Source organism: Amphibalanus amphitrite, unplaced genomic scaffold (genome assembly GCF_019059575.1).
Source record: "Amphibalanus amphitrite isolate SeventyFive unplaced genomic scaffold, NRLGWU_Aamphi_draft 000069F_arrow, whole genome shotgun sequence".
In the NCBI taxonomy this organism is placed as follows: domain Eukaryota; kingdom Metazoa; phylum Arthropoda; class Thecostraca; order Balanomorpha; family Balanidae; genus Amphibalanus; species Amphibalanus amphitrite.
The window spans coordinates 745084-761416 of NW_024881565.1; the positions used below are offsets into that span (position 1 = coordinate 745084).

General features: G+C 48.7%; 1 protein-coding gene across 5 annotated transcripts in view; it reads left to right on the top strand.

The window, feature by feature from the left end:
• LOC122379014 (palmitoyltransferase AKR1-like) overlaps positions 1-16333 on the top strand; it is a 55086-nt gene that overhangs the window by 6499 nt on the left and 32254 nt on the right. The gene's annotated exons all lie outside the window — the stretch shown is intronic.

Sequence of the window (16333 nt, forward strand, 5' to 3'; positions counted from 1 at the left end):
AGTTTTTGCGGTGTCGGCAATCGGGGTCGATCGGAATGTGGTAGCCGCTGCGGTCACGATAGGCCGCGGAGTGACCTCACCGGCCTGCCGGCCGACACGGGCGCGCGCTCGACGGGCTCGGCACTGACAGGGACTCGGGCGCGGCCGGCTCGGCGCCTGACACGAGCGGATAGCCGACCCAGGTGTGCCCCACGGGCTCTGGTGACACTTACACTAACTCCCGCGTCACTGGCCCTGTCGGAGACACTGACCGCACTGACCCCGCCTTCCTTGACACTGGCTTTACCAAGGGCTTTACCAAGGCTGACCAAGGCCCTAAAAGATACTGTCCGTGGCACGGGCTCTGCCGTCCGTAGCACGTGCTCTGTAGACTATGGCACTGCTCTGCTGATTCCACTGGCTGTATAATCTGTAGCACTGCTCTGCTATTGATCCCACTGGCTCTGCCATCTGTAGCACTGGCTCCGCCTCCTGTGGCACTAGCTGTCTTCTGTGCCTTCTCGAAATACCAAACGACAGGAGAGACTGAACGGGCTGTCAATTTTGTCTCGTAGACAGATCGGGTCCACCAAAGGCGTGGCGGAAAATCCAGCCTATAGCGGTCAAGACTGACTATCCACGAATGCCCGCTATGCATAGTGGATGAAAATAGCAAATGCCATTAGGGTTTGCCGAGCTGTGGTCAGTCAGGCATCTCGTGCTATGGGGAAAGTGTGCGGCGGCTGCCATTGTTGGGACCGGCGACCGACTGTCGTGTTGCGTCACTCCGTGGTCAGTTACATGGGTTGGACGTCGCTCACAGCTCCACTCGGGCCTGCTGCCGGCAGACAGTGACCTCATACTTAAGTCGACTTCGGTCGGCTCACCGGCCGTTTACAGATAACCGGAAGTGTGGACGGGCTATTCCGATAGGAGTCCATGCCTGCCGATATTACTGGATAAAAATGTGACAGACGGACAGTCCGTCTCTCCAACTGATTTGTTTCACTGTCAGTCATTGACGGGGTCTGTCCGAGGTGTGGTTATGAATGAGGACACACTTCCCGGAATGGTGCCGTAATCATATGTAGGACACCCGTTCAATGGATGTCCGCTAGGCTAACCTTTCTGTGAACGAGATAAGATCGAAAATGAGATCATGTTTGAACCAGAAACCGGCTTCGAAGAAGTTTCACAATTAATCTTTTCGATACAGTAAAACATGTTTGTATCGAACAAGATAGGTACAGAGACCTTACAAGCCTCTATGCTACCTGTTTTTGTGCACTGGGGACTTTTTCTACATGTGCTACCAGCGTTCATTCCGCTGAATTGCAAGGGCAGTATCGGATCTATGTCTTACAAAATACGTTTTGCTGTCCTTCGGCAGTGCCCAGAATGAGATCGGAAATGCATCGCAGACTATCGTTTCTCGCAGCATAGCAGCATACCGATTTGCTCATCACTGCCAGTTTTATATTACGTAGAAATATCATTCATTAATGTGTAGGAAGGAACATCGAGCTCCCGGCCTCATGTTTTTATCATGTGCCGTGCCGTGCGAATGTCACGTTGGTGATCGGGCATGACAGTTGGCTAAGGAGACAGGTACAGGAATTTTGTCGGCGGCAAACATGCTTGCGCCCATTCGAACCAGTCATTGCATCAGGCAATTAGTTGATAGGCGACGTCTTAAGGTATTCAGAGGAGGAGAAATGGGCATCCGCCGTGCAAAGCATCGCGCGCCGCCGATATAGATCAGCATTTGTTGGTAGCTTATTCAGCGCAATATTGCTTTCCGTTCCCTCTGTACAGCCCTCGCCTCACTGCTTTGCAGGCATTTTTATTTCGCTAAACGGAGAATGGCTTAGAACTATGTTTTCAGCTACTCGGACTTTATAGCAAACATTCGTGCGATATCCCACGGGCCCATTACCAGCTGAGATCTACGCCCAGTTTGGCAACAAAGTGCAGAACTTGATGTTCTGTCTGACCAAATACAATCGTTCGCTTGCTGTCGACATATTGGCTAAAAGTAAAGGCAATGATTAGGTCAATCCTGAGCGTAGTGTATCACGCGTCTACGGTTTGCTTTTTGAGCGACTGAAAACTGCATACAAGTCAATACTTTGAGCTATTCTCAGTTTTTGCAGAAATAACGATACCTTTCAGGCAGCTAAACGAGGGCTGCACACCAACAACATTAGAAAATGACCAAATAAGGCAACCCCAGCCATGAAATGCTTGCCTAAGCTAATTTATATATCTCATCGCTCAAATCATGACTTTCAAGGCAGCACAAGTGCGTGGAAAGCCTCAATCAACTCTAAAAAAGACTTTCTGACTCCTTTTTCTCTCGAGCAAGAGCTCCTCTACGGTTCCTTGTTTTGGGTAAGGGAAAGGCCCAAACTGCGGGGCAACCTCGTTGCTCGTTAACCTACTATCACCTGCACACTTCGTCCCAGAAGAGGAAGGAACGAACCCGTCCTCATCAGCCTGGAAATTGACATGACATTTATGTTTGGCTGTCTCGCAGATCTAGAACAGCGTACTTGTCATGCCAGTAGTTTCTTGTTGGTTTAGTTCGCTGTTTGCGGTCGCAGAATATTCAGCGTGACATGGTTCGGCCGCGGAAAGTAGAAATGCATACATGTGCAATGTGCATAGCGTGAGTCAGAAGCGGTTACACGCTGCTCACGTTTTCCTATGCTGTCATCAAAGTTGTTCTATCGGGCTGTGACTTGTGTACAGCCATGAATGAATGAGCTCGTCACTGGGCCGTCGAGTCCGGGTACCGCCCGGTGAGACATCTGTTGGAGTTCCGGAGAGCCGTCTCGGTCCGCCGCCGGCGCTGGCTCCAGGTGCGCCCGCCCGCCCGTCCGTCCACCGCTGCAGGGGCGGTGGCTGTCATCGGCCGCCTCCCGGGCTTATCCTCATTGGCCGTGAGTCAGCGCACCTGGGGCCGGTCGCGCATCTGTTTGGACAGCACGTCATCCAGTGCACGTTGAAGTGACATGCACCTGCGGCGTTTGGGAGCTGGTTCCACTAAGCCTGTAAGAGCGTCCCGCCCGCATCACGTCAGTGTTTGGGTAGGTATGACGTGGACTGGCGGCTCAAGCAGCTGCTGGCGACGTTAGTCATCCAGTGCCGGAGTAATCGCCGGTCGCACGCACCGCTCTGATCCGAGCAGCGGCAGGTCGCGGAGCGGGGTGGTGACAAATTCACGGGCGGGCCCCATCCTCATCTTACCGGTGCTGCCTCTGGAGCGGGCCGAGACCACATAACCGGCCCGGTCAGGTCCGGACCAGCCGGGGACGGCGCGGCGCGCGGCGCGAGATCGCCATCTAATTACCGAGCCGTGTGGCGTGCCACTTTGTCGGTGGGCCGGCCGCCGCCGCGCGCCGACCACTTGAAAGGCGGCCCGGTGTCGGTGTCGCGTGCGGCCGGCTGGTCGTGCCGTCTGGCCGGCCCGGTAGCCCTTGATGCTCATGTCGCCGACGGGCTGGCCGCGCGCGCTCATAGCACGCCGAGCGGGCGTAGTCACCTCCTCGGAACTTCAGACACAGACCCTGCTAATTGGACCGAACAGCATTTCGTGCTTCATCGGGCCGGCATTTGGTCGGGGTTTTGTTTTTAATCGCTTGGTCTAAATTAGTGTTCACCCTATTTCGTTTTGATTGTTTTTCGTGGTGTCATGCTCCTGTGATCAGTGAAATCAATAGCTAAATGTACTGCGTAGGACGTCTCGCCTTTGGTATTCATGTTAGCAATCTTAAAGTAGCTAAGAGTATGGTGTGGCTACCGTGCATAATATGAACCCCTCGCGCTCATGCATGCATGAAGGGAGGCGCAATTATCCGACCGATTCGATCCAAGTAGAAACGAATACCAATGCTGCGACCAAATATGGCATTGCTGCTCCAGAAACTGGACAGTTTTATCAGTTCTGGTTCTCGGACTCTAGAGCAGCATCAGTGGAGAGCAAATAGTTACCTACCTGCCTGTGCGGTTGGTCCGGGTAGCGAGCACCCAGGGTCGGAATCGCCAGGGGGTCGCCGTGAGAAATTCAACGGCTGCTTACTTTGTGCGTTCTCGCGTCTACATATATACATACACATATGACTTCGCCCGTTTTTATTTGACGATTGGGGCGACCGACATTTGGCATAGTGTAACGTGTGATAAAGGTAAAGGCTTTGCTTGCACCGTGGTTGTAAGCGAATGAAAAGTGTACCTCTTTCGCTTCTGTGTCCCGGATTTGACCTGAGGTTAACGGTTCAGCGCAAGCCTCGTCAAAATTGACGTATTTGCTGAAGACGTTTTTTTCTGCTACAACCTGTGATACAAAACTTGGCGGATATACCGGCATCGTGTTATTCTGGTCGAGACGCGTCGAATGAACGGTGATTAAATTTAACTTAAGAAAATTGTTTAAGTCAACATACAAATTTGACCTAAGATCAAATTCATGACCGCCCGGAAAAGATCATGCAAGCAACATGTCAGTGACAGTCGATACCTATTATCGCTCTAGCATGTTTCTATCAAAATTTATAGTCGAAAAACCGCAGAGTGACCTGAGATGACCTAAGGCATAGACCTTGGAATACCTACAGAGGTATATCTATGCGTCAGGGTTAGGTATAGGTGAATAGTGGTCACGGGTGCAATTTTCGAAATCAATGCTTATAAAATGCGCAAAAAAAGCGACGGCTAAAGTGACCATCCCACCTTAACATAAGTTTTGAGTTGAGATAGCCAAATTGGTGGCCATGGCCTGAAAATACCGGTTTGGGCACTCAAACCATCGAAAAATCGGCGTTTAGCGCAGCTAGGAGCTTTTTCCAATCGTATACGAGCGAAAAATTTTGTGGTAGGTACCATGACTTCTCTGTTTGGCCCTCTAGGGGCAATGAACCAGCGCGCGGCCGCTGCGCAGCCAAGACGTCCGTCGCGGTCACGTCAGGACCTCGGCTAACATGTTAACTGGTGGGCCAAGTGGCCCACCAGTGACCCGAAATGGCCCACCAGCCTCAAAGATTTGGCCCACCAGTAATTTTCCGAAAAATCAAAGTTTCCACATTTTTCACATTTCAAATTGAATTAGCAGATCTTATCGTACATTTTCAGGCTGTAAAGTACCCATCGGTGAAACATATTCTTGTGAAAAAATTCAACCTATTGTTTGCAATATCCTCTTGGGGTAAAAAGTGAACTATAGTGGACTAAGTGGACTAAGCCTCGGTCACACTTCACCGGATTGGACCAATGGACGAGAAACGGACGGCGTCCGGTGATGTCCGGGGGATGTCCGTTCGTTTCCGTTGGACGTCCGTTTCTCATCCGTTCATATCCGTTCCATGTCCGGTGGTGTCCGGTGTGCTCAACCGGACACCACCGGACATGGAACGGATATTAACGGATGACAAACGGACGTCCAACGGAAACAAACGGACATCACCGGACGCTGACAGTTCTCGTCCGTTTCTCGTCCGTTGGTCCAATCCGGTGAAGTGTGACCGAGGCCAGTCGGTTACAAGAAAAACTACCAGACCAGTTCAGACGGTCGGGGATAAGCCTGCGAGCGATCTCAGACGGCTCGCCGATAGACACGATATAAGCCAGAGTCAAACTAGAGGTAGTGTCGGCGACTTCCAGCCGATTGAAGTCTGCAAGCGATATTATGCGTCTTTACGACCGGTATGTTGCTTGCAGTCACACATCTGACCAGTTGGACGAATTTCGAACCGTTCACAGTCAGCGTTCCAAAAATTTCTCATTTGGGCTGAAGATGACACTCAAGAATAAGAATGGATAATTTTCCACTTTCACATTTTGGCGGCTCGAATTTTCCACTCAGACACCCAAGAGAAATCTGAAGTTTGGGACACTGTTCACCAGAAGTGAACGTGTACATAACTTAGTTTTTTTTTTTTAAGAAAATATCAGGGTTGCGCAGTGCGCTTGGGCTTTTGAGTCAATTATTTTCCATGCGACACCAATAGGCTTAATGATCATTTTCAGAGATGTTGGGGTTGCTGCTGCTGCTACAACCCCCTTTTGGGGTTCCTGCTACAACCCACTTTATATATAAAGTTGCACTCGTGCTGTTCACAATTCCTCCCGATCCACCCAACAACGCCCGATCCCGTCCGACCGCTTCTGAATCTCCGACTAGTCGGCGAGCGATCCACTCACGGCCGTAAGTTATCGTCCAACGTTTTATAATCTGCGTCAATATTGTGTGCATACTTGTGCCACGGAATATATAGTCTACGACATGTTGATATGTCGATATGTACTACGATATGTCGTAGACTATATATTCCGTGCTTGTGCGATTTTATGTGCACCGCGGGAGTATCACCACTGAGAGGGTTGTGGGTCCCTACTCTCTCCTCTCTCTCTCTCTCTCTCTCTCTCTCTCTCTCTCTCTCTCTCTCTCTCTCTCTCTCTCTCTCTCTTCTCTCTCTCTTCTCTCTCTCTTCTCTCTCTCTCTCTCTCTCTCTCTCTCTCTCTCTCTCTCTCTCTCTCTCTCTCTCTCTCTCTCTCTCTCTCTCTCTCTCTCTCTCTCTCTCTCTCTCTCTCTCTCTCTGAAGAGTCGGGTGGGGGGGGGGGGTCGAGCCCCGTGTTTTTTTTTATACATTTTTTGAATGCCATCCTGACGTTTTTTGCAGAATAAAGTGGCCGAAATCTGGGGAGAAACCGAAAATTGGGGGGGGGGGGCTATGGCTACGAAGGTCAGTCCATGTCGCTGCCCAAGTGGCCCACCAGTCAAAATTCCTTAGCCGAGGCCCTGGGTCACGTGACTTAGGCTAGGGGACGCGCGCCCGCGATAACGTTGTGTCCCATTTCTGCCTGGTCTGTCTGGCGACACACGCGTTGCCGTCCGCCTCCCCGCCGCCGCCATGTCATGTTATTCGCTTGTCGCGTGTTATACCTCATCGGGCTGTCACCTCACCCAAAGACGCTGTTTTCGTGAGAATATAGCCCCGAATCACTTTCGCACCGTCTTTGCTAGCGCGTAGGAGCATTGGAAAATGCTTCTATGCGGAAATATGGAATTTCAAACTTGCAGTTTTCGGATTCTAAGGGGCTAATGCATTGGAATGCCCCTTAGAATTTGTGACGTCAGCGCAGATCTAAAAATTTTAAATATTTTACTAAAACATTTGGTAGCACGCGGTGGTATATGCCGCTTTGCGCGCATTAAGTGCCGCACTTTCAAATAAAGTCGCTAGGAACGGCGGAGATCCCAAAAAGTAAACAAGAGTAAAAGTCTAATATCTTGAAAACCGGTGAATATTTTTGGATGAAATTTGGTAGATATTCGTTTTCACTCTTTCTGAACCGAGCGACATCACTTTCATGCCAATTCATTGACTTTTTTGAAGGTGGGAGGGTCCCTTTAACCCTCGCATGTGTAGGGGGGTCGGATGGACCCCCCATGGTTTTTCGCGAATAACTCGCGTAAAAAGCGGCCGATCGCGACGAAACTTTCAGTACCCCCGCATTGGTCAATTTTACACCTACCCTGAAAATTGCATGACCCTGACCCAAATGACCTTTGACCTGTGACCTCTTTTCCGAGACCATGTTTGGCCGGAATCGCGATTCCGCGTATGTCGGCTCGCATTAGCCGCGCGTTTGCAAGCTTTTCGTGGTTTCAAACGTTCAAACATGTGATTTGATGTTGCTCCCATGCATTAGGGTGGGTGTCAAGGTCACCTGAAGGTCAGGTCAGGTCATTGACCTTTGGTGACCTCGGTTCACTTTTTCGAGTTTTAGATGTTTCTAGGCTAGTTTTTAGAGCTGAATTCGAATTTAGCAACCATTTGAACATTTACGAAGTAGTTTTGGTGACTTCGTAACATGTTACGACGCTATCAGAGGCGGTTGACACTACTACGAATACCCGTCACGACGTCTACTGGTTGACCTGAGCTGACCTGACCCGACTAGAGATGTCATTCGGATACCAACCTTTTGGTATACCGATACCAAACCGATACCAACTTGGTATTTGGTATTTCAAGGCGAATAGATTTGGTATTTTGTTGGTATTATGAATCCTCGCTAATGTAAAAGAGGCTGAGAATTTGGTAAACAAGTTGGTATTTTCTCATATTCCCAAGTGGTTTCGGTATTTTTCCAGGGATTTTGTTGGTATTTGGTTTGGTATCGGTATCTCGATTTTCCGTAATTGACATCACTAGACCCGACCTGGTCCAAATGCTTTAAGACATCATCTGTGATCAAAACTTACACGATATTCGTGATAAGCACCCCGAAAAACCCCTTAGTAGCCACACTTTACGACTTTCTAACAGGTCCCGATTTTCCCGACTTTGGGTCATTGACCTGACCTGGAAGGTCAACCAATGACCTAGGACCCTAAAATTGGGTATCATCGGCTTCCTCTCGTCACGGGCAACACGCTCGTTTTTTCCGCGAAGCTCTAGCTCGATCAGGGGCCAAACGGCAAGGGGGGGTCCAACCGACCCCCCCCCCCCCTACACATTAGAAGCTGGCAAACGCCGCACACATGCGAGGGTTACAAACCGCTTGCGCCCATAACTATGCTTTTCAGATCATGTGACATAATGAAAAGTTAATCAGGCCTTTGACAGTAACTTTCGATAGACATATTGAGGCAATGGAAACGCATTGAATGTGCTCATCGTAATTCTTAACGATACGAATCGATAAATGGAGGTACAGCATGACCTTTTCCGATAAGGTACCTACTGGCATTGTCTCAAGTTCAAATTCTAAAGCTGACTTTTTAGCTAAAGTTATACGCCAATACGATGGGGCTCTCTGGGAAAGAAACGCAATGGCTTCAAGATCAATGTCATCCGTGTTTTGTGTAAAAAACAAAATCATCGGTAAAAACTAGTGTTCGCGAAAATGTCTGCTATTTCCCTCAGCAAGTAAAACCATTGACCTCAGGTCAGCTAGGACCGCATGTTCGAGAAAGAGATTTAGGAAGGCTATCATCTATTTTCTGCAGTGTCCTAAATTGTATTTTTCTCTGGGTCTTAGGCGGAACTTTCTCACTAATAAAGGAGATAACTAATAGTGGAAATCGCTGTTCAGGTAGGTCCCTGGTCCCTAAAAGAGATAAAAACAGACACAGCATAGCTATCTACAAAAGATTGTGAAGATGTAGTACATGGTTGCCTCACAAGGTGATCGATGAGCTGTCGCCAACCGTATGCCGCTTCTGGATGAAATTGGAGTAGAAAATAATGTGTAAAAATATAGGTGAGGGTAGAAAATTATTCCTTTTCACCATTAATGCCATTTCCACTACCTTCTCTGTATACTTTCGTGATGGTCATGTCGTTTTGAGTCAGGTTCTTTCGAGCACCTTGGAATTTGAGGATCGTATCTGCTTCCTGCTTGACGAGTTAATGACACATGTGGTTTGATGTCATTTTAAAATTCCCTCTTAAAAACTTGTGCATTAACTACACGTCCGTTGCAGTTACGGACATCTAAAGCCGATGCCGGGGTACTTACACCTGCGCTCTTATGACGGCCGTTGATTGATATCAGAATGGCACGTTGTTTGAACATTTGTCGCCGAATTTTATCTGACCGGCTGTCAGAGCTGTCTGAATAAATTGCCAGCTGGTGGACGAGTTTGTTGTTTGTGATTCCGCATGGAAACACTGGTTTCCGGCGCATGTGTTACGGTCGTGACACCTTTCTTGCGGAAAACATCCAGTTGTGTGAGCCATTTCTCATCTGGCTGGCCGTCGGCCCACTTGTCATTCCAGTTACTTCCTGTCGTTTACCTGTGCGGCGCCGTTTGATGGCGCGCCTAGTACGCCGTGACGCAAACACTCGGGATCGAAAACCGACCTTTTTCTCTGCCTCCCTGAGGCATTTTTCGTGGACGGCGGCTCTTTGATTGCACCGGCTTATGTGCGGAAAAACCATCCCTAATTGTCACAGTCATTTCTCGTCTGTCAGTCTGCCGTCCGATTTATACCATTTCTGTTACTTCCTGTCATTTACCGGTTCGGCACCTTTTGATGGCGGCGTCGGCTAGAGGCGCCGCTCGGCAAGGTGTCGGCGGTGCCAGCCGGGTCCGTCTCATTGTGCATTTCTCGGTGCGGAATACGGCGCGTTCCTCGTCCCGTGCCGTCGCCCGGTGTGTCAGTGCCGCGGGCCCGACTGACAGCCGCCGCCTGGACAGAGGGTGGCGTACTGCCGGGACGCCCTCTCTCATCACCTGCCTGTCAGTCCCGGCCGCTGCCCCTGCCGCCGCGTCCCTCCCTCCAGCTCAGCTATCCCGCCTCTCCGGCCCGGCGGTAGTGGTGTCAGCTGCAGGCAGGATTAGCCTCCGGACCCTCCCACCACAGCCTCCCACCTCGTCCCTCCAATCCCGCTCTTCGCCTCTCCGCGGGCTGCGCTGTGTGTCGCTGGCCGCCAATCGACTGCGGCACGCGCCAGTCGCGTCATATTGGCATATCGGCCCTGATGCTATGTCTGTTCGTGCGAATATTTGCACTTTTCTATTAAGTGCATGCCTGTTTGAGCTGTGTTAGGCGAAAAACGTTTGGTTTGGCCTTGCATGCATGTGATCGATACAATATCTTGTGCGATTACTTGACATGAAGAAAGGGTCGTATACTATCCGATTTACGAAGGCCGCAGATGTTCGAATAAAATAGTTTTAGACGTCGCTTCTTTTTGTTACATTCCTCATAGCAGTCAACACCGATCTGGTGCCTGTTAGCGTTTGTTCTAATTGACCAGTGTTTGATTCCAAAAGGCTTGCTTTGTTAAGGCAAATGTACATTTGTACCCAACTGTAACAGTTTGGAGGCGACAATGGCATGGCCGCTGTCCAGGAGGTTGGCTAAGTGACACTGTTTATAATAACGGGTCATTCGCAGGTCACCGTAGCAGGGAAAATAGTGTCACCGTCGTCCGGCTGAGCGACGACAAACACGGTACGCTTCCCGGGACCCAGACTGAAAATACTGTTTGACGTCGGGTTCAGAGACTCTGTCGGGAATATCCACACCCAAGGTAACGCGAGATGGCTATCGGCATTTTGTTGGCGGCGTTTTGGCGCCGCTGGTCGGTGGCGCCCGGTTCAGAGGAGTTGCTTCCACGGGGTCGGGCGGACGCTCAAAGGGCGCCGCCGCCCGCTAAGGGCCTGGCGTGCCGGACAATGCGCGGAGACGGACCGTTGGCCGACGCCGATCCCGGCTGCGATACACGACTCCCGGATCGATGATAATGTAACACCGATGTAAGCCGATCATTGCGGGCTGGGCCGTTCGATTCAGAGTATCGGCCCGCCGAAATCCATTTCCCATCCAGTTGACCCCGAATCCAGGAACCCACGACACCCGCTGGTTCTCGGCATTGACGTCAGAGGACAGAGGAGACACGTCATTGGCACCCTACAAATATTGGGCGCAACGGTACCGATCAGAAAAAAAGGACTTCAAAGCGTCTTTGCCGACATTCTTTCGCACCTAGCACAGTCGCTCCATTTTAGCTCTCTTTACTGCTTGTCGAGCAAGTCATTATCTGTCCAACTTGTACTCTGTTATCTCTTAAAAATTTCATTCTGTTCATCCATGTCTATATAGGCTGGCCAGATATTACTTGTCCCGGTTTCAAAACAGCCAATAGTAACCAGGCACTTAGCTGAGACTGAGTTAAAGATTGTATGACCTATATTTTTCGCCTTATCTGTCAGTTCCCTCTATCCGCACGGCTATCCCGCGGATCAACTCACCGGCTTCTTGCTGCTGATGCGTTGATGCTGTTAATGCTCGCAGTCCTGGAAGGGGAGGGGAGAGGGCACAATTGTTTTTTTCAACTAGTGGCGGCTACAGGCTGGGACGGCTGCCCGACCCCTGTGGTAGGTACACTCAACACTGTGTACCTATTTGAAGGTGAAATTCGTACAATCACAGGCTGATCTCAATTGTATGCCGAGGTCCTATCTTGTTCAAATTTCGCATTATTCAACTTGAACTGGACAGTTGTTGGCGACTTAATCTGTCGCACACACAGAAAAATATTAACACCGTTAGCGGTGTAATTGCACAGTACATATCTGAGCACTTGAGGAAAGTTAAGTTAGTCCCTTCCCCGCTTAAATTACTCGCGCTTCCAAATGAACACCAGGAAGAAGGTAATAGAACACTGTTAGGAGGGTTGGGTGTTTTGCTACATGTAGTAAAACACCCAACCCTCCTAACAGTGTTCTATTACCTTCTTCCTGGTGTTCATTTGGAAGCGCGAGTAATTTAAGCGGGGAAGGGACTAAATTAAGTTTCATCAAGTGCTCATATATGTACTGTGCAATTACACCGCTAACGGTGTCAATATTTTTCTGTGTGCAAGGCAGATGTCTGCCTTTAAGCAGCTGACCTACCTACAACTTATGCTCGCCACTTGATTCTAGCATTAGAAAGTTTTGTCTCAGGCTTTGCTCATCTCGAGATTTTTGGCTTTCCTACACGTATCTCGAATTTTGCTACTTTTATCTTAACCCGCGCCCTGATGGGGTCTGCCGAGCAACGCGGTCTGATGGGGGGGGGGACCATTTTGCCCCCCTCCCCCCCCAAGATCTCGAGAACCACGCAATATAGCGACAAGCGGCAAACGGCGTTGGATAGCCCCCAACGGGGAACTACCTTGTGACCCAATTTCATTGACCTCGGTCAAACCGATGACGTCACAGGTCAGGTCAAATGTCGAATTTTCACCGTTTACAGGCATTTCAAGAAATGCGTTGTAAAATCGAGTAAAAATGCATTTCATTGAAAATCATCGATGGGGAAATGTTGTCAAAAATGTCAAACACATATTTTGCTATTTGAGGTCACTGATACCAGGTCAGGTCACAGAGGTCAGGTCACTGAGGGTCACAAATTAAGAATATCATGTGATGCATGTTTTATGGTCCATTTCATATGCCAAATGCGATTATGTGGGACAGACAGCCCTTGGGGTCAGTTGAGATTTTGTTTTGGTGAAGGTCAGGTCAAGGTCAGGTCAAATTAGGTCAAATTTGAAAGTTGATATTTTTGCATAAAATGGGTATCGATTCGATGCAGCTCGTCACGGGAGTTCAATGGTGGTCTTTGTTTTGCGCTACGTGGTCTAGAATTGCTAAAAATTAAGTTCAAAAATTTGACGTCATCAATTTTTAGTTTTTTTTTCGCTATAACTTGGCCAAAAAAGGAGGTATCGATCTAAAATTTGGTGTGTATATCGAAGAGCGCAGGAACTACCAAGATTCTTACAGATAAGGTTGGGACGCCAGTCACGTGATCCTTTTTCTGTTTTTCCCAACCCTACTCACGATTTTCATAAGCCTTGATTTATTCCTTGCACGGAGGCGTTTGTAGTTATTTTATATACAAAAACTAATTCAAGGATATTTGAAATTAACAAACAGATTTTACTCGCAATCTCAAACAAAAATTGAATTTATTCGCGTTTCATTAATTTAATCAGCTGGCAACCATCACCCGGCCATCGTCCTCGATGTTGTCGAACCTGGCGCACTCAGATAGTGTTTGAAAGTTGTGACGCTTACTTGTTGCTATGGCGACCGAGCAGTACCTACGATTTTCATTTGTCAACAAGTGCTTGCGTAGCTGCCGCTCACACTTTTGAACACAGTCTTTATGCGTCAGTTTGTTTTACGCGTCATATCTGAAACATGTTTCGTGAGGCTCCAAAACCATTCAATTCATCTCCTTCAAAAGAAGTGTTTTGTAACATTTTCGATATGTTTTTTTGGGCTTAATTGCTAGCTCCATTCATCTTATCTTGCGTGAGGATAGTCATCACTCGGGGACCAGTCGTTGAAAGCAAGGAACAACGACGAGAAGAAGGTCTTGTAAAAAGTCGCAGCGATTGCATTGAGCATTAAATGACGAAAGTATTTTTACCCCCCACCGCCTCAGGCGATCACGTGCTGTCACCCACCTGGGAACTACCACATATATTCCGTTTTTTTTTATTCGAATTTTTTTGGGAAATTTTTTGAGTTTTTCTAAAAAAAAACATTTTTTTTTGGAGGTGAAAATCCCAAAATTTCGAAAATCCGAGATAGCAGTTTTGTAGCGCTGTCTTTTCTCTACACCACCACATAAAGAACTTTAAAATTGCTTGTTAATTGTAGATTTGGTGAGCGTTTCAAGATGTCATGTTTTTTGCTCATTTTTACTCGAACATGACTTCAGTTTGACCCCAATAACTCCTGACCCGAGGTGACCTGTGACTTGAAATTTTGTGTGAAGATGTCAAATTGATGCCCGGTAAGGAACTCAAAATTTGGCGGTGCTGCGCGCCGCCGTTTTCTCGCTATTTAAGAAAAACCACAGGGGGCCCCCCATCAGGGCGCGGGTTAAGGAAATATCAAAAAGAAGAGTTTTTCTCGTCGAAAAAATGCTGCCAGGTAAATGATTTCTCGTCATTAACAGCGATTTTGTAAGCGCATAAGAGCATTGGAATACTATCCCCCTAGCTTGCAACGGTGCAGGCTGCCTTTATGTTTATTGCTTTTAAGGTGTTTTATGCACGTGAGGATGTATTACTTTGCTAGAGTTGATATGGTATGCACAGTCATCTGATAAGCGAATCATGAAACATGGCATGTGCCTTTGAAAATTGAAGCATACGAATATTTATTACGAGTGAGCGCGAAGCGATTCTTTTCGATATAACTGAAACATCTTGTATGAGCGGCCCGACCCGGCCCGACCCGACCCGGCCCGGCCTGAAACGCTTTTGAGAGGCTTGTATCTCAGCAACGGCTGGACCGATTAGCTAGCGGTTTTTTGTTGTTGTTGGGTAGCCTTATCCCTTTTACCCCGTAATTGACCACTCTTTATGAATCTAAGTGACCGTCGTGACTCGTGGCACGTGCCGCGTGAAAAGTCAAGGGCGTTCAAGCTGGTATGCAGAAGTAGCGCTTTTGTGAGGCCTGTATCTCAGTAACCGCCGGGGCGATTGATTTGCGGTAATTTTTGCAGGGTAGCTGCATACATTCAGTCGAACATCGGATACTCTTGATACATCTGAATGACCCCTCACTGCACGTGCAAAATACAAACATAGAAGGGTTGTCAGATGTGTTCCTTACAATAACCCGACGATTATTGGACGATTTCGCTTAAACTCGACATGCAGCTAGGTACCCACCAGCCGATGTATTCCCATGTGTTACGGTTAGGGTGCCATTGCACGCGCGCACGTGCAGGGGACGTTTCTACATAGATCTCGAGAACGGCTGGGCCGATTGCACTCAAATTTGGTACACTGTTGAGGACCGGTTAGTAGGGTGCGGTGCAAAAGTCAGTTTGGGCCCAGTTTGCACATGCGCACGTGCAGGGTGTTTTGTTTTATATTTACCGTGTAAGGGTAGTTGTGAAGCTCTTGAGACGTGGCACTTCGTGGCATATTTGTTATACCTACTCGTATACCCGTTCTTCGCCCAAAGGGACTAGTAAACTAATTAGTTTATTGATATGGGCTAGATTGGGCTAGATATTGGGACTTTATAAATATTATGCTTTTGAAGCATTGCGCTAACTCATGAGTTAATTGGTCCTTTTCATAGATTTACGTAAATTGAACGCGTTTATCTTTTAGTTTGCTAATTATTACTTCATATGGCTTGGCTTGGACGATGACAAGAATAGTGCATTTCCACCGAACACTCCCTTGCAGTCCTATACAATGTTATCGAATCATTTAATGGCCCATTCTTCCATATGATCGGAAGCCTCAATATGGCCAATGATTTAACGTTGTGGCCTTGCAATCTGTCTATGAAGGCTGATAACCTGCAAATGTCTCGGCACTAACAAATTACAATTTCAAATCGGACATATCAAATCGCCAGACGGCAACTCGAGCTTCCAATACGGCCAAGTGTCACGGCGGCACCTGTTCGGCCTAGAATTACAAAAACCACTGGGAATGTATGAGCACATGACAGGAATGCAAAAATGTCGTGCGATCAAGAATGCGAAAAGCTGCGCGTCCTTTTTCCGGCGGCGGCCCGGGGTGGGACGGCGACACGGGCGGCGCGCGCGGCCACCGGCCTGCCGCCGCGCTGTATTGGCGACATTTTTTGGCCGAGGATGGCGTGTTTCCGGCGGCCAGCTGGGTGTGGTAATTATGCCGTGTCCGTGTGTCCGAATACCGGGCTGGCCACGCCACTACACGCCCCGTATCCGAATGCCGAGCTGCCGGCGTGCGGCCGGCCCACCGCGGGACTCTGCACTCTGCAGCACACCCGGTCTTCCACAGACCTTCGGTCGTCCACTCCTCTCCGCATTCAGAGTGCCGTGCCTCC